The following is a 23,808-nucleotide window of genomic DNA, read 5'->3' as shown; positions in this document are numbered from 1 at the left end:
TCCAAACCAATGTGACTTAACAAAAAGATTAAGGAACTAATCACGGGGTGCATCAAGCGAGGAGGGGACCCATGTGCAGTCTCCGTGTGTGGGCCCCCTCCTCTCCTGAGTCACGTAGCCGGCGACGCTGTTAGCACTCTGAGTGAGCACAGTGCCAGAGTCTACAGAGCATGCACTGTAGACTCTGGCACTGTGCAAGAATCTCTAGTGCTCTTTCAGAGTGCTAAGAGCACTGCCGGCTACAGGACTCAGGAGAGGAGGGGGCCACACACAGACATCAGAAAGGTAAGTATAGGAGAAATGGGTGCAGTGTGGGCCCCCTCTGGACCCAGGGGCCCGTGTGCACCGCACACACTGCTCCCTTTATAGATACGCCACTGGAACTAATGGCCAAAAAGAGGCGAGCATTTAAGAAGTATAAATCGGATGGGAAGTACTATAAGGATTGTAACAAAATATGCAAAAAAGAAATCGGAGCATCTAAAAATAAGAATTTACTCACCGGTAATTCTATTTCTCGTAGTCCGTAGTGGATGCTGTGGACTCCGTAAGGACCATGGGGAATAGACGGCTCCGCAGGAGACTGGGCACATCTAAAGAAAGATTTAGGTCTATCTGGTGTGCACTGGCTCCTCCCCCTATGACCCTCCTCCAAGCCTCAGTTAGGACACTGTGCCCGGAAGAGCTGACACAATAAGGAAGGATTTTGAATCCCGGGTAAGACTCATACCAGCCACACCAATCACACCGTATAACTCGTGATAGGAACCCCGGTTAACAGTATGATAACAACGGAGCCTCTGAACAGATGGCTCGCAACAACAACCCGATTTGTGTAACAATAACTATTTACAAGTATTGCAGACAATCCGCACTTGGGATGGGCGCCCAGCATCCACTACGGACTACGAGAAATAGAATTACCGGTGAGTAAATTCTTATTTTCTCTGACGTCCTAGTAAATGCTGGGGACTCCGTAAGGACCATGGGGATTATACCAAAGCTCCCAAATGGGCGGGATAGTGCGGATGACTCTGCAACACCGAATGAGAGAACTCCAGGTCCTCCTCAGCCAGGGTATCAAATTTGTAGAATTTTGCAAACGTGTTTGCCCCTGACCAAGTAGCGGCTCGGCAAAGTTGTAAAGCCGAGACCCCTCGGGCAGCCGCCCAAGATGAGCCCACCTTCCTTGTGGAATGGGCTTTTACAGATTTAGGCTGCGGTAGTCCCACCGCAGAATGTGCCAGCTGAATAGTGCTACAAATCCAGCGCGCGATAGTCTGCTTAGAAGCAGGAGCACCCAGTTTGTTGGGTGCATACAGGATAAACAGCGAGTCAGTTTTCCTGACTCCAGCCGTCCTGGAAACATAAATTTTCAGGGCCCTGACTACGTCCAGTAACTTGGAATCCTCCAAGTTCCTAGTAGCCGCAGGCACCACAATAGGCTGGTTCAAGTGAAACGCTGATACCACCTTCGGGAGAAACTGAGGACGAGTCCTTAACTCTGCCCTATCCATATGGAAAATCAGATAAGGGCTTTTATAGGACAAAGCCGCCAATTCTGACACAAGCCTGGCCGAAGCCAGGGCCAACAGCATGACCACTTTCCACGTGAGATATTTCAAATGCACAGTCTTAAGTGGTTCAAACCAATGTGATTTCAGGAACTCCAAAACCACATTGAGATCCCAAGGTGCCACTGGGGGCACAAAAGGAGGCTGAATACGCAGAACTCCTTTGACAAAAGTCTGAACTTCAGGCAGTGAAGCCAGTTCTTTCTGGAAGAAAATCGACAGGGCCGAAATCTGGACCTTAATGGACCCCATTAATGCAGGAATCGACCCAGTTGAAATTCCTCCGTTGGGGCCTTCCTGGCCTCACACCAAGCAACATATTTCCGCCAAATGCGGTGATAATGTTTTGCGGTGACATCCTTCCTGGCTATGATCAGGGTAGGGATGACTTCCTCCGGAATGCCCTTTTCCTTCAGGATCCGGTGTTCAACCGCCATGCCGTCAAACGTAGCCGCGGTAAGTCTTGGAACAGACAGGGCCCCTGCTGCAGCAGGTCCTGTCTGAGCGGCAGAGGCCAAGGGTCCTCTGAAAGCATCTCTTGAAGTTCCGGGTACCAAGCTCTTCTTGGCCAATCCGGAACCACGAGTATAGTTTTCACTCCTCGCCTTCGTATTATTCTCAGTACCTTGGGAATGAGAGGCAGAGGAGGAAACACATAAACCGACTGGTATTACTAGAGCGTCCACAGCGATCGCCTGAGGGTCCCTTGACCTGGCGCAATATCTTTTTAGCTTTTTGTTGAGGCGGGACGCCATCATGTCCACCTGTGGTCTTTCCCACCGGTTTACCAGCATTTGGAAGACTTCTGGATGAAGTCCCCATTCTCCCGGGTGGAGGTCGTGCCTGCTGAGGAAGTCTGCTTCCCAGTTGTCCACTCCCGGAATGAACACTGCTGTCAGTGCTAACACATGATTTTCCGCCCATCGGAGAATCCTTGTGGCTTCTGCCATTGCCCTCCTGCTTCTTGTGCCACCCTTTCTTTTTACATGGGCGACCGCCGTGATGTTGTCTGATTGGATCAGTACCGGCTGGTTCTGAAGCAGGGGCCTTGCTTGGCTTAGGGCATTGTAAATGGCCCTTAGCTCTAGACTATTTATGTGAAGCGAAATCTCCTGATTTGACCACAGTCCTTGGAAATTTCTTCCCTGTGTGACTGCGCCCCAGCCCCGAAGGCTGGCATCCGTGGTCACCAGGACCCAGTCCTGTATTCCGAATCTGCGGCCCTCTAGTAGATGAGCCCGCTGCAGCCACCACAGCAGCGACACCCTGGTCCTTGACGACAGGGTTATCTGCTGTTGCATCTGGAGATGGGACCCGGACCATTTGTCCAACAGGTCCCACTGGAAAGTCCTTGCGTGGAACCTTCCGAATGGAATTGCTTCGTACGAAGCTACCATTTTTCCCAGGACTCGTGTGCATTGATGTACCGACACCTGTCCCGGTTTTAGGAGGTCTCTGACTAGAGATGACAACTCCTCGGCTTTTTCCACTGGAAGAAACACTTTTTTCTGGTCTGTGTCCAGAATCATTCCCAGGAACAGAAGACGTATCGTCGGGACCAGCTGTGACTTTGGAATATTGAGAATCCAGCCGTGCTGTTGTAGCACTTCCCGAGAAAGTGCTACCCCCACAACCAACTGTTCCTTGGACCTCGCCTTTATCAGGAGATCGTCCAAGTACGGGATAATTAAAACTCCCTTCTTGCGAAGGAGTATCATCATTTCGGCCATTACCTTGGTAAAGACCCTCGGTGCCGTGGATAACCCAAACGGCAGCGTCTGGAACTGATAGTGACAGTCCTGTACCACAAATCTGAGGTACTCCTGGTGAGGAGGGTAAATGGGGACATGCAGGTACGCATCCTTGATGTCCAGGGAGACCATGTAATCCCCCTCGTCCAGGCTCGCAATAACCGCCCTGAGCGATTCCATCTTGAACTTGAACCTTTTGATATAAGTGTTCAAGGATTTTAAATTTAAGATGGGTCTCACCGAACCGTCTGGTTTCGGTACCACAAACATTGTGGAATAGTAACCCTTCCCTTGCTGAAGGAGGGGTACCTTGACAATTACTTGCTGTGAGTACAGTTTTTAGATAGCCACCAACACTGCCTCCCTGGCAGAGGGAGTTGCTGGTAAGGCAGATTTTAGAAAACGGCGGGGGGGGGGACGTCTCGAATTCCAGCCTGTACCCCTGAGATACTACTTGAAGGGTCCAGGGATCCACCTGTGAGAGAGCCCACTGTGTGCTGAAATTTCTGAGACGGGCCCCCACCGTACCCGGATCCGCCTGTGAAGCCCCAGCGTCATGCTGTGGACTTAACGGACGCGGGGGAGGACTTTTGCTCTTTGGAACTGGCTGTATGTTGCAGCTTTTTCCCTCTACCTTTGCCTCTCGGCAGAAAGGATGCGCCTCGAGCCCTCTTGTGTTTATGGGGCCGAAAGGACTGTACTTGATAATACGGTGCCTTCTTTTGCTGTGGGGTAGCCTGTGGCAAAAATGTCGATTTCCCAGCCGTAGCTGTGGAAACGAGGTCTGAAAGACCATCCCCAAACAGTTCCACCCCATTATAAGGCAAAACTTCCATGTGCCTTTGTGATACTCTGAAACTGCAGCCCAAATCAACTGTGGCACTACAGGTGCCAGCATGACTTTAATAAAAGTAAAATGTTTGCTGGAGTTGCATAAGCACTGTGCCAGCAGGCTACAGCTTGCAGCACAGAAGGAGTTAACAGCACAGCTCATAGCAATACAGATCAGTCTGCAAAATGCAAAGGGCATGACTCACTCATTTGCAGACTCAGAGCGGGAAACTGAGAGCGGGAAAGACAGAGCGGGAAATCCCAGATTTAGAATGTGACCCTGGGAATGCAAGGTTATAAAAAGGTTGTCCTGCAGTGAGACACAACTCAGCTACAACAGAATGAGAGCAGCAGCAGCAGAGCAGAGAGCAGACAGACAGTGAGGAGAAGCACATGTTTTAGCTAGCTGAAGTGTGGTGGATTAACCAGAAAGATGTAGCCCCAGTGAGGGCTCCCCACATGTTTAGGTGGGGAGTGATGCCAGCCACAGCAAAGCATTTGACAGAGGGAGACATCGCAGTGTGAGAGCAGCAGTATGCAGAATCCAGTGAAAGGGTGATGCCAGGAGAAAAGTGTGCTCAAGGTATGAGTCTCAAGAGGTATCTGGGTGAAGTGGTTGGAAGCCACGCGGCGTGAGTAAGTGCCCCCATGGAAAAGTATCTCGAGAGGTATCTGGGTGAAGTGGTCGGAAAGCCACGTGGCGTGATTAGAAGCCCCCCAAGGAAAAGAATCCTCGCTCAGTAAGAGAGAGAGAGACGGTAACCTGATGTGTAGCACTGCTGGTCACAGAATGCCCTGGTATGTACTGATGTTCGCTATATATATGCCGCTGCGACTAAGCGATGCGCTGGAGGAGGTGCCCTGATATGGGATCCACTGTAACTGATATGCTTTGTGCTGGAGGAGTGTTCACAAGTTATCCCTGAAATATCCGTTTGATGTTGAAATAAACTTTATGCTGTTTTTCTGAGATGGCCTGGCGCCCAATTCTTTATGTGCTGCACCGACACCGGTAGTCCACACCCACAATGTACTTGTAGTTAAAGACCTGATTCTTCAGGGGACCCTCTGGTAACTATGCCTGAACCCATGACCAGCCGGGGCAAGGTAAGGGTGATGCACTATACACAGTGACTGCAGATCTTGCATACCCAGATACCAGTGGGGTATCACACCTTTTTGAATCGGCATCACCTGACCACTGCCGAGTCTGATGGTGTAGGGGCTTTCTTAGTATAGCAAATATATATTGATTCAAGCTTTTTCGCATTAACTAAGATATTTACTCCTGCTCACAAATATAGGTTCATGTTTCCTTAAAAGCTTCACAGATATTTCATAAGCTCAAAATTATATTCAAAGCATGAATTGGTCAATGTCACAGCACCAGATGTATCCAAGGCCAGTCAAGCATATCGCCAAAAGTTCTGAACATCGAGGAGGATTTTGACCTGTCCTGACCTCCAGAGAGGATGTTCCGGGAAAACCGATAATCGCAAAGCAATAAATATATTTTAATTGCTAATTATAATCTTGTGTGACAATTGATGTGTTTCAGTTTTCAAGACATACATGGTGTATTCTGATTGGCTAAATGTATTGGCACACATGAATCCTTTGTTCTTTTACTATAAAATAAACCTTATATGGCCCCTAAGACAGATCAACTATGAACTGCTTAGGTTACACAATGATCCTGTGTCACCTTTTCATTCACTGATCTCCAACCGGTTGCTAAGGGAAACAGAATTCTGACTGATGACTGCAGAGAGTTTATAGACTAGACCTGAATAGGTTAACATACCCTATCATTTTGGGAGCATCGTCCGGCATATTCCAGCATCTCCCCCACTGGCAATAAATCCTCTGATCTTTCAGGAACCGCTGATAACAAAAACCGGTAAGTGAGATTTATTGTGTAGATTTCTACCTGCTCACTTGAACTCAGCGTTTCTTGAAATCTGCGGAAGTCCAGTCGGGAAGGTCAGAGAATATCTTAAAGAACCCAGTGTCAGTCAGAAGAAATATTTTAAGGTACCATACATGTATGTTATATTGTTGAATTGTGGGTAAATAATTTCAGATAATTTGCCACAAGTGCACAGGGGGAATTAATCAAATATGCAGAAAACTTTTAAATTGTGAAAGTACTAATACATGTTTATTAAGAAAATAGAGCCGTTTTATAAAGGTGGCGCATGGCCAAGATATGTTCTAATGCTGATAAACAGTTTGAATTGATAAATAACCAAAGAGGTGTATGCAAATCTTGTACCTGTGTTGTTGTGTTAAGAAAATACAAAGGGTCCGTAGCACCGAGATTGGTGGCAATTACAAGCACTGAAGTCTCATTTGGTTATGTGGAAAATGATGATGAATTTTATTGTACAAAAGGTTGTCATTTTAAAAAGGGAATTGTTGGAACATTACATTGAGAATGATTGATCTAACATCATAACCTATTGGCCCAGGAACCACATAATCCCAGGTCTAAGACCCATTTGCCCGTGCAGCCTCAAACAGCTGCCGTGCACACAGATAACAGACATAGCATTTACTGTCATCCTTGTTTTTGTATCCTTGCACTGTTATATGTACTCTGTCAATATGCTTTTGAAAAGGTGGGGGGGAGTCGGGTTGTCTGCTGAATAATGAAACCAGTGTAACTAGATTCTGCTGCACACATTGCACTGTATATATTGTATGTCCCTATGCAAGACAGTTAAAGGGGTAGAATTGGGTCAGTAATAAAAAACAGCTACTGTCTGAAAGAGACACAAGGTGAACGTATTCCAAGAATAGTGGGGAGTTTACCAAGAACACAAGGTACAAGCAGGAGTCTATATAGGCAGGGGGATAGACCCTTGGAGTAACTTAACAATAATATTAGGGACGCATCTCAGTGATCCAGAAGAAATAATCTATTATGCAGGTCTCACTTGGGGAGCAGTACTAACAGATTTTCCACCAACACAGGGAGGAAGGGGCAACACTACAACCCCAGTCATTTGTCCACAGACGGATTTAAGGAGCTTTTTAGGTACAAGGATAGAAGAGATTCTTCAGAGTCAGCGTCTCAAAAGGAGATTTTAATTCCCTCATAAGGAGTTACTAAAATACCACATCAGGATGGGTTCAAACCCGTGGATATTGTTAGTAACAGGGAGGGTAAGAAAAGCTTTAAAAGGAGATTTTAAGTCCCTCATAAGGAGTTACTAAAATACCACATCAGGATGGGTTCAAACCCATGGATATTGTTAGTAACAGGGAGGGTAAGAAAAGCTTTAAAAGGAGATTTTAATTCCCTCATAAGGAGTTACTAAAATACCACATCAGGATGGGTTCAAACCCGTGGATATTGTTAGTAACAGGGAGGGTAAGAAAAGCTTTAAAAGGAGATTTTAAGTCCCTCATAAGGAGTTACTAAAATACCACATCAGGATGGGTTCAAACCCATGGATATTGTTAGTAACAGGGAGGGTAAGAAAAGCTTTAAAAGGAGATTTTAAGTCCCTCATAAGGAGTTATTAAAATACCACATCAGGATGGGTTCAAACCCGTGGATATTGTTAGTAACAGGGAGGGTAAGAAAAGCTTTAAAAGGAGATTTTAAGTCCCTCATAAGGAGTTACTAAAATACCACATCAGGATGGGTTCAAACCCGTGGATATTGTTAGTAAGAGGGAGGGTAAGAAAAGCTTTAAAAGGAGATTTTAAGTCCCTCATAAGGAGTTACTAAAATACCACATCAGGATGGGTTCAAACCCGTGGATATTGTTAGTAACAGGGAGGGTAAGAAAAGCTTTAAAAGGAGATTTTAAGTCCCTCATAAGGAGTTACTAAAATACCACATCAGGAGGGGTTCCGCGCACGTTCACCCAGGCATGGGAGCACGGTCTGTAAAGATGTCAGGGCCCGACAAACCCGTGGATATTGTTAGTAACAGGAAATCTCTGAAAGGAATAAGTAAAATTTTCAAAAGAGCAGGTTTTCCGTCAGAAGGGACACTAGACTTAGAGAAATGGGAAAAATTTGCCTCCTGTAACAAGAGTTGGATAATTAAGCATAATAGTAGAGATCAAGCATCCATCTGGATCACTGTAGCAAAAGAATTAGGAGCAGAGAATAGAAGAAGAGATGAGGAAAATGATTTCCCCATTGTACCTGAGTACTCAATAGCACCACAACCAGCGTTAAACTCACTGCCTGTAATTGCAGCAACAGCACCTGCACACTATACCCCACCCCTATACTCAGACATGCATGCACACCAAGGTACCCATAGTATGAACAGAATGAAATCATCTGCAAGCTCACTAACAGTAAAATTGAAAAAAAGATGAGCCAGGAAAAGAGTGACGAATAATCAGCCCTATCTTAGAAGGATCTGTGGTTGAAAATCCGAATGATTTACCTGAGCTATGTGTACAGAGTATGCCCCAGTGTCCTGATACTTTATCACAAGAAACCCCAACAAGACCAACCAAAGAAACTGGGCAGCTAAAGTTCCCCTCATGTTTAAACGAGTGGTGGACACCTGGAATCAAGCTATGAGTCCAGTAAACAATTGTCCACAATCAGGAACTATAGGCGAAAGGGTGCAAATCAGGTGAAGAGGAGAAGCAAGGGGTCAAGACACAGCCTCTACAGCTTTTCATGCCCAGGTGCATAATGTACAGCATAAACTGACATATTTTCCAGAAAAATTGTGTCCGGTATGTCAGTTTTGCATTCCAGAAGGATATGAACATTGCCCAAATTGTGGAAACTGGATTTCACCCCATGAACCACCATGCCAAGATATCTATGCGACTAGAAATACTGAAAGACGGTCATCATTGCCTGTTTCTCTGTATCCAGCACAAGTACAGAGAATACGCAACCCAGATAATGCAGCCAGGACGAACGAACCATACATCGTACAGAGCCAACACCACAAACCATGGTATGGCAATGACCTTGCAAATATAGTTGCAGAGTCCCCAGATCCTAGAAAAAACCCAATAGCAGTTTATGCCTATATGGAAAGAATTCAAACCATATGGACACCGGCATGGGTCGACTACCCCCAGTTGTGTGAGGCTATACTAGGACCAGCAACTGCCCAAACAGTAAGCACCATGTTAAAAGCAGATGCAGTAGATGATTGCCCAGCCATAACGGACGTTCCGACAGAGAAAAATAGAACAACGTTTGAAAGTGGAAAGATGTACATGACAAGACTTAAGAGATGGTGTCATGCACAGACACTCAGGGCACCAGCAGCCCCAGATTTGAAACAGGAAAAGACTGAGTCCATCAGAACTTACTATGATAAAGTCACTATACGACACACAAGATGATAGAATATGAAGGTGTGCAACTCCTGTGTCGGCAACAGTGTACTCAGTCACCACTGGCAGTTCGATAAAAGTGACTTTACCCACAGGAGACCCAAGGGTTTCAAGAGCTGTTATTATGCACAACCAGATTCCTCTACGTTTACTTACAGATCAAGCCATTGCAACGACTGGATTGGGAGGTTAAGCCCTACCCCTGCAAGAAAGCAAAGATGTAACCTGAAATACAAGCTGCTATACAAGACTATCTCTCACAGGAAAAGTAAGACAAAGAGGAACAACAACTCCCAGCATAAACATCATTATGTTAAACACCAGCCTGGGTGGACTTGGACTAAGAAAATGACATGCCAGCAGCAGTGAGAAAGAATATGCAAGTGAAGAAAGGACAAAGTATGAAGAATAATGAATGAATCATAAAGAGAGGTGATTGGAAAAAGAAAAGTTGAGAAACAATATGAAGGTTGCATGAAAGTTTGGAGACTAAAGGAAGTCTGCTTTAAGAAGGACAAAGAAAGACATCTGACAAGTGGTCAGTACTACCTGGCAAGATTACAGAGATAATGCCATGATTTAAAGCAACAGAAGCTCCGGGGTTTAAAGCAAATAATAAGGAACAAGACAGAAAAAGTTCCAGAAGACAAATGAATGATGCTTCTTCTGCCAATATGAGGTACGGGCTTCTTCGGGTACTCCCCAGTGAACATAATGTCTCCAGAGGAAACAGCAGAAGGTATGATTACAGTCACCTTGCCCACTGGAGAAATACGTTTGTGCCTAATGAATGCTGGAGCCGGCACACGCAGAAGACAGCAGAGGGAGATACCACAAGAACTGGTGATATCAGAAATTCTTAAAGGGACAGGAGATGAGAGAAATGCAGTCACCAATACCAGCCCAGTTCTTGACCTCGGAGTACATGTCCAGTGACTTTGCTGAAGCACAATGTACTAAAGCTTATCCAAGGAGAATACAGTACACACCAGCAGAAGTTTAACTTTCCAGCAACTTATCAAAGGAAAGAACAAAAAGCCATTTAGAAGCAAGTTAAAACAGAAGTTCAGTATTGGCTCATTCCCGCAGTACCAGTTGTAGAAGAAAGGAAGCAATACAACTGGACCAGGATAGCTTTGTGGAGGGGCTATATCACCAAGTGATTTATCCACAAAACACACAGCTAAATACAGGATGTGAATGAACTGTTGATTGCCACCACCACTAAAAGAAGTACCAAGAAGGGGCAGTGTCCTTAGTGAAGTTTCTGGAAGAACAAGACTGCAGAGCCTCAGAAGGAGAAATTGCAGCTAGTCAAGCAAGAGTTAATCTTCCTAGGACACCCAAGGTACCCGACATCTAACAAAAGTGAGAAGGAAAAGATTCAGACTGCAAGCTAAGATGCCAACTAGTGTCAAGCAAGTCAGATGATCATTCCTGGGCCTAGTAGGACACTACAGAACACGGATACCTCTAGCACCAGTCTACATGCAAGCATTGTATGACAACACTTAAAGGGAGGAGGGTCCGCATCCTACATACAGCAACAGATAAATTAGGCTATTGAACAGTTGGAAACAGCAGTTGCCTTAAGCCCTAGAACTACCTGACTATTAAAGAAGGAGGCCATACATAGAAGTCCTTATGCAAAATCATGGACTGAGGTGAAGACCAGTGGCCTACAACTCAAGCAAGCTTGACAGTGGTAATCAAAGAGCACCTACCGGCATCAGAGCAGTAATAGCAGCAACAGTCCTAGAAGAGTATAAGAGCACAGAGACAGTGATGAATCAGAAGTCCTAGAAGAGGACAAGAGCACAGGCATAGTGCTGAATCATGAACTTATCATCCAGGGTCCACATGCAGGTACAGATAAGCTTCAACAAGCAAGAACCAAACACCTGTCAGTGGCAAGGCTGACCATGTATGAAGTAGCACTGCCAAAGTGCGACAAGTAACCATCAGAAGATGTATTACCCTCAACGCAGCAACCCTTTTCCAACATTAATCAATAAAGGTGTTGAATCTCAAGATTCAAAAGGAGGGAAAAACAGATTATCTACTGATGAATGGGAAAGCCAGAAGTTTCTAATATTCACTCACGAAGGTAAACAATATTGTTGGACACGATTACTCCAAGGGGGAGCAACCAGTCCATCAGATTTCTCAGAGGCAATGGCATTAATCCTGCAGAAATGGAGACCACATTTTACAGACACCCAGTTAGTTCAATATGTTGATGATCTGCTTATTGCTGCACAGACAGAAGAGAAGTGCAAAAAGGAAACAGTATCACTACTCATCTTTTTGGCAGAAGAAGATTGCAGAGTGTCAAACTATTCTGCCATGAAAACAGAGGGCATTCTTTAGGGGTGCTCACCCAGAAATACGGACCAAAACAAAGACCAGTGGCATACTATTCAGCCCAGCTGGATCCGATTATCAGAGGAGCACCATCCTGTGTCCGAGCAGTGGCAGCAGCAGCAATAATGAAGGAAAAGGTGACAGACATCATTGTGCTTGATCATCCACTGTGTATACAAGTACCGCACGCTGTAACAGAAATACTAAGTCAAGAAAAAAGCAAGCATCTTTCTGCAGCCAGACTTACCAAATATGAAGTGATTGCCTAGCCCTCATGGAATTAGAGACTTTACCTCTTCCTAATGTCCAAGATACACCACTGGACAATCCAGACATGAACCTGTTCGTCGATGGATCAAGATATTATGATAATGGATCCCCAAGGACAGGATATGCAGTAACAACTGAAACTTAAGTCATAGACTCTGGACCATTGCTACCAAGAATGACAGCACAAGAAGCAGAACTCATAGCAATGACCAGAGCCTGCATACATGCTGAAAACATGACAGCTAACATCTAGTCCCAGGATTACGCTGTTATTTGGAAAAGTAGGGACTTCAAAGGTGCAAATGGAAAACCTATCAAACATGCCAGTTTGATTATGGAACTCTTCAGAGCATTGGAACTACCTAAAAGGATTGGCATAATCAAGGTACAAGCACATACTAAGAGCCAAACCATGGAAGCTAAAGGAAATGCATTTGCAGATGCAGAAGCCAAGAGAATTGCCTTACAATCAAAAGAACTTGAGCAAGTCTTAGTAGCTCAAGATGTGAAGCAAATGCCCAGTGAACAGGAGCTGATCAAAATTCAACAACAAGCATCACAAGGAGAAAAATAAAAATGGACACGACTGGGGGCAGAAGAAGATGAACATGGACTTTGGAAGTCAAGAGAATTAAAGTACTGTCTACCAGCAGCTCTATTTCCACCTATGTTACAAGTAGCTCATGGACAAGTACACCATTCAAAGGAAGCCATGGTGAATAGAGTACAAGAGCATTGGATAGCTCCTGGCTTCAATAAAGCTGCAACAAACTTTGTAGCAGGATGCTGGATCTGTGGAATCAGCAATCCAGGACAAAGAACCAAGACACCTCTAGGAACTATACCCAAAGCCTCTTACCCATTTGAAAGACTACAAATTGACTATATACAGTGGCCACGAAGCGGTCCATATGAATATGTACTAGTAGCAACGGACATGTTTAGTCGCTGAGCCAAAGCCTGGCCAGTAAGCAAAGCCACAGCAAAAACCACTGCAAAGAAACTGATAGCAGAAGTAGTATGTAGATTTGGGATACCTGAGGTTATAGAATCAGACAGAGGTACACATTTCACGGGAGAAGTCATGCAGCACATAATGAAAGATTTGGGGATACAGCAGGCCTTCCACGTGCCTTACCGCGCCCAGGCGAGTGGGAGGGTGGAACGTTTGAACTTTGACCTTAAGCTAAAACTACAGAAAATGATGACAGAAACCAAAAGAATGGCCAGAATGCCTACCTATAGTATTGTTCAATATTAGGACCACACCCATGAAACCTAGTAAACTGACTCCATATGAAATATTGTTTGGGTCAGCTCTAAGAACAGGTTGTTATTATCCACAACAATTACAACATAATCATGGTGATTTTTACAGGTTATGTACAGGAGGTCTGTAAAACATTGACTAACCTCCATTGCCGAGTGTTTTCTTCCATTCCAGACCCAGAAGGATCAGCTACGCATAAACTAAATCCAGGAGATTGGGTCTATTTAAAGAGACATGTGAGAAAGACCTTTGAACCAAGATATGATGGTCCATATCAAGTGCTGCTAACCATGTCTACCTTAAATTAAGGTGAAAGGTCGTGATACCTGATTACATGCATCCCACTCGAAGAAGTTGACAGTGACTCTCCAGCCAGAAGAATGAAGTTGCTTATCCTTTGGTTGTTGTTAGGGGTAATCCCCAAGGTTTGGACTATAAGTCCAGGGGACTGGTTTACTGAAAGGGAATAGTTCATGCCTAGTGTAGGTAAAATAGGGAGAAAAAGTGGAATCAAAAAGAGGGGAAATGATGGTGTAGGGGCTTTCTTAGTATAGCAAATATATATTGATTCAAGCTTTTTCGCATTAACTAAGATATTTACTCCTGCTCACAAATATAGGTTCATGTTTCCTTAAAAGCTTCACAGATATTTCATAAGCTCAAAATTATATTCAAAGCATGAATTGGTCAATGTCACAGCACCAGATGTATCCAAGGCCAGTCAAGCATATCGCCAAAAGTTCTGAACATCGAGGAGGATTTTGACCTGTCCTGACCTCCAGAGAGGATGTTCCGGGAAAACCGATAATCGCAAAGCAATAAATATATTTTAATTGCTAATTATAATCTTGTGTGACAATTGATGTGTTTCAGTTTTCAAGACATACATGGTGTATTCTGATTGGCTAAATGTATTGGCACACATGAATCCTTTGTTCTTTTACTATAAAATAAACCTTATATGGCCCCTAAGACAGATCAACTATGAACTGCTTAGGTTACACAATGATCCTGTGTCACCTTTTCATTCACTGATCTCCAACCGGTTGCTAAGGGAAACACAATTCTGACTGATAACTGCAGAGAGTTTATAGACTAGACCTGAATAGGTTAACATACCCTATCAAGTCCATAACCCCCTTCTGGCGGCAATGGACATTGCGCTTATTTTTGATGCCAGCCGGCAAATATCCCTCTGTGCATCACGCATGTATAAGACAGCGTCTTTTATATGCTCTACTGTCAGCAAAATAGTGTCCCTATCCAGGGTATCAATAATATCGACAGGGAATCTGACCACGCAGCAGCAGCACTGCACATCCATGCTGATGCAATCACTGGTCGCAATATAATGCCAGTGTGTGTATATATAGCTTTTAGGGTAGCCTCCTGCTTTCTATCAGCAGGATCCTTTAGGGCGGCCGTATCCGGAGACGGTAGTGCCACCTGTTTTGATAAACGTGTAAGCGCTTTATCTACCCTAGGGGATGTTTCCCAACGTGACCTATCCTCTGGCGGGAAAGGGTACGCTGCCAATAACCGTTTAGAAATTATCAATTTCTTATCGGGGGAAGTCCAGGCTTCCTCACACACCTCATTTAATTCCTCAGATGCAGGAAAAACTACTGGTAGTTTTTTCTCACCGAACATAATACCCTTTTTTGTGGTACCTAGGGTACTATCAGAAATGTGTAATACATTTTTCATTGCCTCAATCATGTAATGGGTGGACCTATTGGAGGGTACACTAGTCTCATCGTCGTCGACACTGGAGTCGGTATCCGTGTCGACATCTGTGTCTGCCATCTGAGGTAGCGGGCGTTTTAAAGCCCCTGATGACATTTGAGACGCTGGAACAGTCACAAGCTGAGTAGCCGGCTGTCCTATGTCGTCAAACCTTTTATGTAAGGAGCTGACACTGTCACGTAATTCCTTCCATAAGTCCATCCACACAGGTGTCGACCCCTCAGGGGGTGACAACACATTTACAGGCATTTGCTCTGCCTCCACATCATTTTCCTCATCATACATGTCGACACAGCGGTACCGACACACAGCACACACACAGGGAATGCTCTGACAGAGGACAGGACCCCACAAAGCCCTTTGGGGAGACAGAGGGAGAGTATGCCAGCACACACCAGAGCGCTATATACCACAGGGATATCACCTATAAAGAGTGTTTTCCCTTATAGCTGCATATATATATTATACTGCGCCTAAATTTGTGCCCCCCCCTCTCTTTTTTACCCTTTCTGTAGTGCAGGACTGCAGGGGAGAGCCAGGGAGCGATCCTTCCAGCGGAGCTGTGAGGGAAAATGGTGCCAGTGTGCTGAGGGAGATGGCTCCGCCCCTTTTTCGGCGGGCTTTCTCCCGCTTTTTGTGTTATTCTGGCAGGGGTAATTTACACCTATATAGCCTCTGGGGCTATATATGGTGTCAGTTTTGCCAGCCAAGGTGTTACTATTGCTGCTCAGGGCGCCCCCCCCCCCCCAGCGCCCTCACCCATCAGTGACCGAAGTGTGTGGTGTGCATGAGGAGCAATGGCGCACAGCTGCAGTGCTGTGCGCTACCTTGGAGAAGACAGAAATCTTCAGCCGCCGATTTTCCGGACCTTCTTGCTTCTGGCTCTGTAAGGGGGACGCGGCACGGCTCCGGACGACGAGGTCGGGTCCTGTGTGCGATCCCTCTGGAGCTAATGGTGTGCAGTAGCCTAAGAAGCCCAAGCTACCACCACTTAGGTAGGTTCGCTTCTTCTCCCCTTAGTCCCTCGCTGCAGTGAGCCTGTTGCCAGCAGGTCTCACTGTATAATAAAAAACCTAAACAATACTTTCTTTCTAGGAGCTCAGGAGAGCCCCTAGTGTGCATCCAGCTCGGCCGGGCACAGAAATCTAACTGAGGCTTGGAGGAGGGTCATAGGGGGAGGAGCCAGTGCACACCAGATAGACCTAAATCTTTCTTTAGATGTGCCCAGTCTCCTGCGGAGCCGTCTATTCCCCATGGTCCTTACGGAGTCCCCAGCATCCACTAGGACGTCAGAGAAATAGAAACGGAAGAGCTAATAGCAAAGGAAAATAAATCAAACCCCAGAAAGTTTTTTAAATACAACAACAGCAAAAGATTAAAGAAAGAGAGTATAGGCCCTTTAAAAGGCAATATGGGCATCCTATTCAAAGATGACAATGACATAGCAGATAAATTTAACAAGTTTTTCTCATCTGTATTCACAAGAGAGAACCAGATGGCGGGATTGACGCATAACCTCAGCAACAATAATGTCCCACTGCTTAATGCTAATTTAAGTGAGGAAGTAGTCTGTGACTGATTAAAAAAAATTAAGATTAATAAGTCACCTGGTCCCAAAAGAATTCACCCAAGGGTTCTCATGGAGCTACACTCCGAATTAGCAAGACCCTTATATTTGATTTTTAATGACTTACTTGCATCAGGCATGGTCCCCAAAGACTGGCATATAGCGGAAGTAGTGCCGATATTTAAAAAGTAAATCTGAACCGGGTAATTATAGACCAGTAAGTCTTACATCTATAGTGGGGAAAGTACTGGAAGGTATTTTAAGGGATATATTACAGGAGTTCCTTGAAACCAATAAGGCTATTAATAGGAACCAACATGGATCTGTGAAAGATAGATCATGTCAAACTAACTTAATAGGCTTTTATGAAACAGTTAGTGTGAACCTAGATCAGGGTAAAGAGGTGGATGTAATCTTTTTAGACTTTGCTAAAGCTTTCAATACAGTATCTAACATGAGACTTATCTACAAATTAAGATAACTTGGGCTAGGGAGCACAATATGCACTTGGGTTAGATATTGGTTGGATAAAAGGGAGCAGCGAGTGGTGGTAAATGGAACGTTTTTTAGTATGTAGTGGTGTGTCACAAGGGTCTGTACTTGGGGGGTCATTCAGATCTGATCGTAGATGTGCTAAATTTAGCACATCTATGATCAGTTACTCAGACATACGGGGGACGCCCAGCACAGGGCTAGTCCGCCCCGCATGTCTGCACCCCCCCTTCCCCGCACGGGTGCTAAAGTATCGCACAGCGGCGATGCTTTTGCAACCGCCGAGTAGCTCCCTGCCTGCGCAGCCTAGCTGCGCTGGTAGGCGGCTATCTGCTGCATACCGGTTCACAGCAGCTGCGTGTGATGTCATGCAGCTGCCACAGCCTGCCCTTGCAATGGCCCGGACACGCCTGCGCTGTCCGGACTGCGCCCCACTAATGGTGTTCTAACGCTGTTGGCATGCCCCATCCCGCCCCACGACCATCTCACTGAGCTTCCAGGGGTGCGCACACACAGTGTGCCCGCTGCATGAGCGCACTCCCCAAAGGGCTTTAGACTGCGATCACTTCCGCTGCAGCAATCCAGTCTGTATGACCCCCTTGGACCACTATTGTTTAATATTTTCATAAGTGATCTAGAAGTAGGTCTAGAGAGCACAGTGTCAATTTTTGCAGACGATACCAAACTGTGTAAGGTTATAAATTCAGAGGGAGATGCTGAGTCTCTTCAGAATGACTTATTTAAACTGGGCAGCAAAATGGAGAATGAGGTTCAATATAGACAAATGTAATGTAATGCACTTTGGTAGCAAGAACAATAATACTTCCTGCATACTAAATGGGGAAATACTAGGGGATTCTGTACTGGAAAAAAGATTTAGGTGTTCACATAGATAACAAATTTAGCAGTAGTACCCAAAGTAGGAATTCAGCAAAAAAGGCAAACATGGTATTTGCATGCATAAAGCGGGGAATTGATGCAAAGGATGAGAGTGTTATACTCCCATTATATAAATCACTAGTGAGGCCACATCCCGAGTACTGTGCACTACTATGGGCACCATACTACAAAAAGGATATCCTGGAACTAGAAAAGGTTCAGACGGGCAGCCAAAATTAAGGGGATGGAGATGCTAGAATACGAGGAAAGGCTTGCTAGGCATGTTTACACTGGAGAAAATAAGATTAAGAGGGGACCTTTTTAACATTAACAAATATATAAGGGGTCAATACATAGAGCTAGTGGTGGATTTGTTTTTTGTAAGATCATCACAAAGGACACGGGGACACGCGCTTAGGTTAGAGGAGAGGAGATTTTGCACACAGAGACGGAAAGGTTTCTTCACAGTAAGAGCAATATGTATTTGGAATGCCCTGCCTGAGAGAGTAGGAATGGCGGACTCGGTCATTACCTTTAAGAATGGGCTAGATAAATTCCTAATGGATAAGGATATACAGGGTTATGGGGGGTAAATCTTGCACTATAGTAATAAATAAAATAAAAATAAAAAAACGATATTTATGGTAAGAACTTACCATTGTTAAATCTCTTTCTGCGAGGTACACTGGGCTCCACAGGGAATGACATTGGGGTGTAGAGTAGGACCTTGATCCGAGGCACAAACGTGGCTGGCCTGCTCACAAGCAGACCCTAGCCAGATGGATTAGAATGGGGATTGTACATGCTTATGTACAGGCTGGCCTTCCAGCTCCTGCTACCATAAAGGCCCATTCTACTCGGTCGGTTGGACCTTCTTGGGCGGCCCGCCGTGGTGCGACCCTTGAACAATTGTGCAAGGCGGCTACGTGGTCCTCAGTGAACATGTTCATTAGGTTCTATGCCTTCGATACTTCCGCCTCCCAGGATGCTTCCTTTGGACGCCGGGTTCTTGTGCCCGCTACAGTGCGTCCCTTCCCATAAGGAACTGCTTTAGGACATCTCCAATGTCATTCCCTGTGGAGCCCAGTGTACCCCGCAGCAGGAAACAAGATTTATGGTAAGAATTTACCGTTGTTAAATCTCTTTCTGCGAGGTACACTGGGCTCCACCCTGATGCACTTATCTTCTTTGGGTTGGTATGGCATTAGCCGCTGACACTTTCTCCTGTCGTGAGAGTGTGGTGTTTGTGGCTACTAACAGTTGTCATCTCTTTTACCTGCTACTGCATTGGACTGGTTAACAAAAACTGAGCTCCTGTGCACGGAGGCGGGGTTATAGAGGAGGCGGCGCTATGCATTCTGGGAAGAAGGTCAAAGCTTTGAGCCTGTTGGTGCCTTGGATCAAGATCCTACTCTACACCCTAATGTCATTCCCTGTGGAGCCCAGTGTACCCCTCAGCAGAAAAGAGGAATTGACAATGGCTAAACATTCACCACAGTTAAAATTAGTCTTAAAAATATTACAGACCACTAACAGGTTAAACTGGATGGACAAATTGTCTTTAATCAACCTCAAAAACTATGTTACTACTATGTTACTGTATGTGCGTGTCGGTACAGTAAGTAGTGTCTGTGTCAGTAGGTTTATCTGTTGTGTTTGTGTCAGTAAGAGGTGTCTGTCAGTAAGTGGTGTCTGTCTTAGTAAGTGGTACCTGTGTCAGTAAGTAGTATCTGTGGCAAGTTTCGGTGCTCCTTAAGGGCTGCTTGTATTATTTGGAAACATGAAATATACTCATACTTACCTACATTTTATTTCTCCTCTCCGGGAGAAGCCCGGAGAGGAGATGCTGCAGGTGTCTTCGGGAGGCGGGGCCGGACTGTGACATCACTAAGCCCCGCCCCCGCACCGAGAAATGCCGCGATTCGCGGGTCCTCTGGAAGGGGGCGGGGCTAAAATGATGCGATTTGCGTCATTTTAACCCCTTCTCCACCCGACGGACCCACGAATGCTGGAGGTAATCTCTCCATCCTGCTCGCATCACTAGGGTGCGAGCAGGATGCGGGAGACCTGCCCACTCTTCCGGGGGTGCGGGGGGCTACCCCAAAAAACGTGAGCCTCCCGCAGCTTCCGGGAGAGTAGGTAAGTATGAATATACTGTAGGTAGTCCAGCCAGACTAACAACAGTCACTGGATGCTAAGATGTTTATATACATATGATCACTAATGTAAAGATGCATATATATTTATATATATAGAGGATACCCCATGGATTGCCTCCTGAAAAAAGCATCCTGTTGGGATGCGCATGTCAATAATGGTTTCTACCACTTGAACAAAAGGACGCAGATTTGCTGGATGCAGACAGCTTATCCAGGATGTGGCAGGGGAAGTGCCTCTCCTGCATATATAAATGTAACTCCCCGAGGTTGGCGGGTATGTCTAAGTGGTTGAGAGAGGTATCACAGGTGTTGGGTGGCTATGTGATGGGCCGTTCCCCTGAAATGTTTTTTTCCCCATACCTTGTTCTGTACTGTGTTCAGAGAGGTAGGATAGATTAATACGAAGCAGGAGTGAGTCAGCAATTCCAACAGGATGTCTTTTTATTGAGCCGCAATGAACTCTGGATTGAGGATGATTGGTTAATTGGCATAAAATATGAATACTCACTAGAAGAATTGGGCATCAAATAAAGATAAGAGAAGAGAATTGGCTACAGTTCACATTACAATAGAATATTAAAAAAGACAATCACGTAAATCACAGAAATTGGCATATTATAATCACAATCTATAATGTAATGAGAAGAGTAATAAAAGACACACTTTTCACTAGCAATTAGTAAATTCCTAGCTTTCCCTAGCCAAGGTGTAATGATCTTCACAAGCAAGTAACGTTGGAGCTTTTGTAGAATTCTGTGGTGCCACAGGCACACCGATATATAAGAATCCTGGGTTGTAATAATGTCAATGTATCTCAGTCTTTTTTTAAAAGAAGATGTAGCTAGCGAAGGGATGGTAGTGTCTCCTGACAAATATAACTCAATTGACAATGAGGGTCTCTTGGTTAAATAAACTCAGTCTCTTTCAGTTAAAGGAACTTACTTTCACTTGCACAAATAACTCAGTCTTTTCCAGATTAGATACCTCACTTGCACTTACACAAATAGCTCATAGCTCAGTCTCTGGCGTCCCAACAGTGTTAAAGCAGGGGGATGGTTGCCTTTGCTTTCCCCTTTACAGGGATTAACTTGTGGCTATTGGGGGTCATTCCCAGTTGATCGCTAGTGAAAAATGTTCGCAGTGCAGCGATTAAGTGAAAAAGTGGCACTTCTGCGCATGCGTATGCGGCGCAGTGTGCACTCGCGACGTACTTTCACAACGGGCAATGTATTTTTACACAAGGTCCAGCAACGCTTTTCAGTCACAATGTTAGCCACAGAGTGATTGACAGGAAAGGGGCATTTCTGGGTGTCAACTGACCGTTTTCAGGGAGTGTTCGAAAAAACGCAGGCGTGCCAGGAAAAACGCAAGCGTGGCTGGCCGAACGCAGGGCGTGTTTGTGACGTCAAATCCGGAACTGAATGGTCTGAAGTCATCGCAAGCACTGAGTAGGTCTGGAGCTACTCTAAAACTGCATAATTTTTTTTGTAGCCGCTCTGCGATCCTTTCGTTCGCACTTCTGCTAAGCTAAGATACACTCCCAGAGGGCGGCGGCTTAGCGTTTGCACGACTGCTAAAAACTGTTAGCGAGCGTTCAACTCAGAATGACCCCCATTGCGCTATGCTATCTGCACCCTTTACATTGCAAAGCATTTGACAACTTGGATACTTGGGCTGGGAGCTCTCACCACCCTGCGTGACCCTATGGTTGGCATTCGTTGTCAGTTCCCGCTCTGCTCCTTGCTCACCATGCGTCCAGCACCTCCAGTCACTCCTGCCGACTCCTTCTTCTTCCTCCCACAAGGTTCCTCTGCTTCCAGACTGCCTTGTCCAATCAGCCATCAGTATCCAGACCATGTGATCGGACCAGGGTCCACACTTAAATCCTGCTGTGCCAGCGCTTCCCTGCTCTGCTGCGGACCTGGAAGTAAAACTTTAAAGGGGCACACACACCATTTTCCGGTGTGCCACATAAACACCATAGAAAGGGGAAAGGTTATTTTTGTTTTTTGGTATCCGGTCTATAGATCTACACTAAAAAGGTCTGCAGTCACTAGGTTGACCACTAATGGTTGACATGTCAAAGGTTGACATGTTCAAAAGGTCGACATGACAATGGTCGACACATGTATGATTGACATAAGTTTTTTGTTATTTTTTTCACCTTTTTCATACTTTACCATACTTGGACTACGAATAGGACCAGTGGCGGCTCCAGAGGTGGGGATGCAGAGAATTCAAATAGGGGAGCCACATCAACTGCCACTCCAAACATTGTTCGCTGGGACATACTGGCAGTTGGTGTGGCTCCCCTATTTGAATTTTGGACCGTGCTGCAGCCTCACCTCGGGAGCAGCCACTGATTGGGACAATCACTCTGGGAGATTACTGTTATCACCACTTACACTCAGTTTGGAACATTACAGTTATCACCACTTACACTCACTCTAAAACATTACAGCTATGACCACTTACACTCACTCTGAAACAATACAGTTATCGCCACTAACACTGACTCTGAAACATTACAGCTATCACCACTTACACTCAGATTGGAACATTACAGTTATCACCACTTACACTCACTCTGGAACATTACAGTTATCACCACTTACACTCAGATTGGAACATTACAGTTATCACCACTTACACTCACTCTGGAACATTACAGTTATCACCACTTACACTCACTCTGGAACAATACAGTTATCACCACTTACACTCACTCTGGTACAATACAGTTATCACCACTTACACTCACTCTGGAACATTACAGATATCACCACTTACACTCACTCTGGAACATTACAGTTATCACCACTTACACTCACTCTGGAACATCTTAGTTATCACCACTTACACTTACTCTGGAACAATACAGTTATCACCACTTACACTCACTCTGGAACATTACAGTTATCACAACTTACACTTACTCTGGAACAATACAGTTATCACCACTTACACTCACTCTGGAACAATACAGTTATCACCACTTACACTCACTCTGGAACATTACAGTTATCACCACTTACACTCACGCTGGAACCAGTAGCGGATCTTGCCACGGGCAAGCAGGACTTTTGCCAGGGGCGCCGCCTTCCGGAGGGCGCTGGCGCCATCCGGAGGGCGCCGCACCATGGCAAGATCCGCCACTGCTGTGCCCTCCGCTGCCCGCTGTGTCCCCCATCTGTGCCTCCTGTGAAGGGAACTAGCCGCGTAGCGTCTAGTTTCCCTTCGTGGAGAGTACCTTTGCTGAGCGGTGCGCGATGACGTCATCACGCAATGCACAGCAAAGGTCCTCTCCACGAAGGGAACTAGACGCTACGCTTCTAGTTTCCCTTCGTGGAGAGGACCTTTTGCTGTGCGGTGCGCGATGACGTCATCGCGCACCGCTCAGCATTCAAGCGGCGCTACTAATGTACAGGGGGCGTAACCGACCACGCCCCCTGTATTAAGCAACGCCCTATTTCCTGCCCGAGGCGCAGAGCGGGCTTAAACTGGCCCTGTCTGGAACATTACAATTATCACCACTTACACTCACCCTGGAACATCTCAGTTATCACCACTTA

Source organism: Pseudophryne corroboree, chromosome 8, assembly GCF_028390025.1.
Source record: "Pseudophryne corroboree isolate aPseCor3 chromosome 8, aPseCor3.hap2, whole genome shotgun sequence".
Lineage (NCBI taxonomy): Eukaryota > Metazoa > Chordata > Amphibia > Anura > Myobatrachidae > Pseudophryne > Pseudophryne corroboree.
This window is presented reverse-complemented; position numbering follows the sequence as displayed.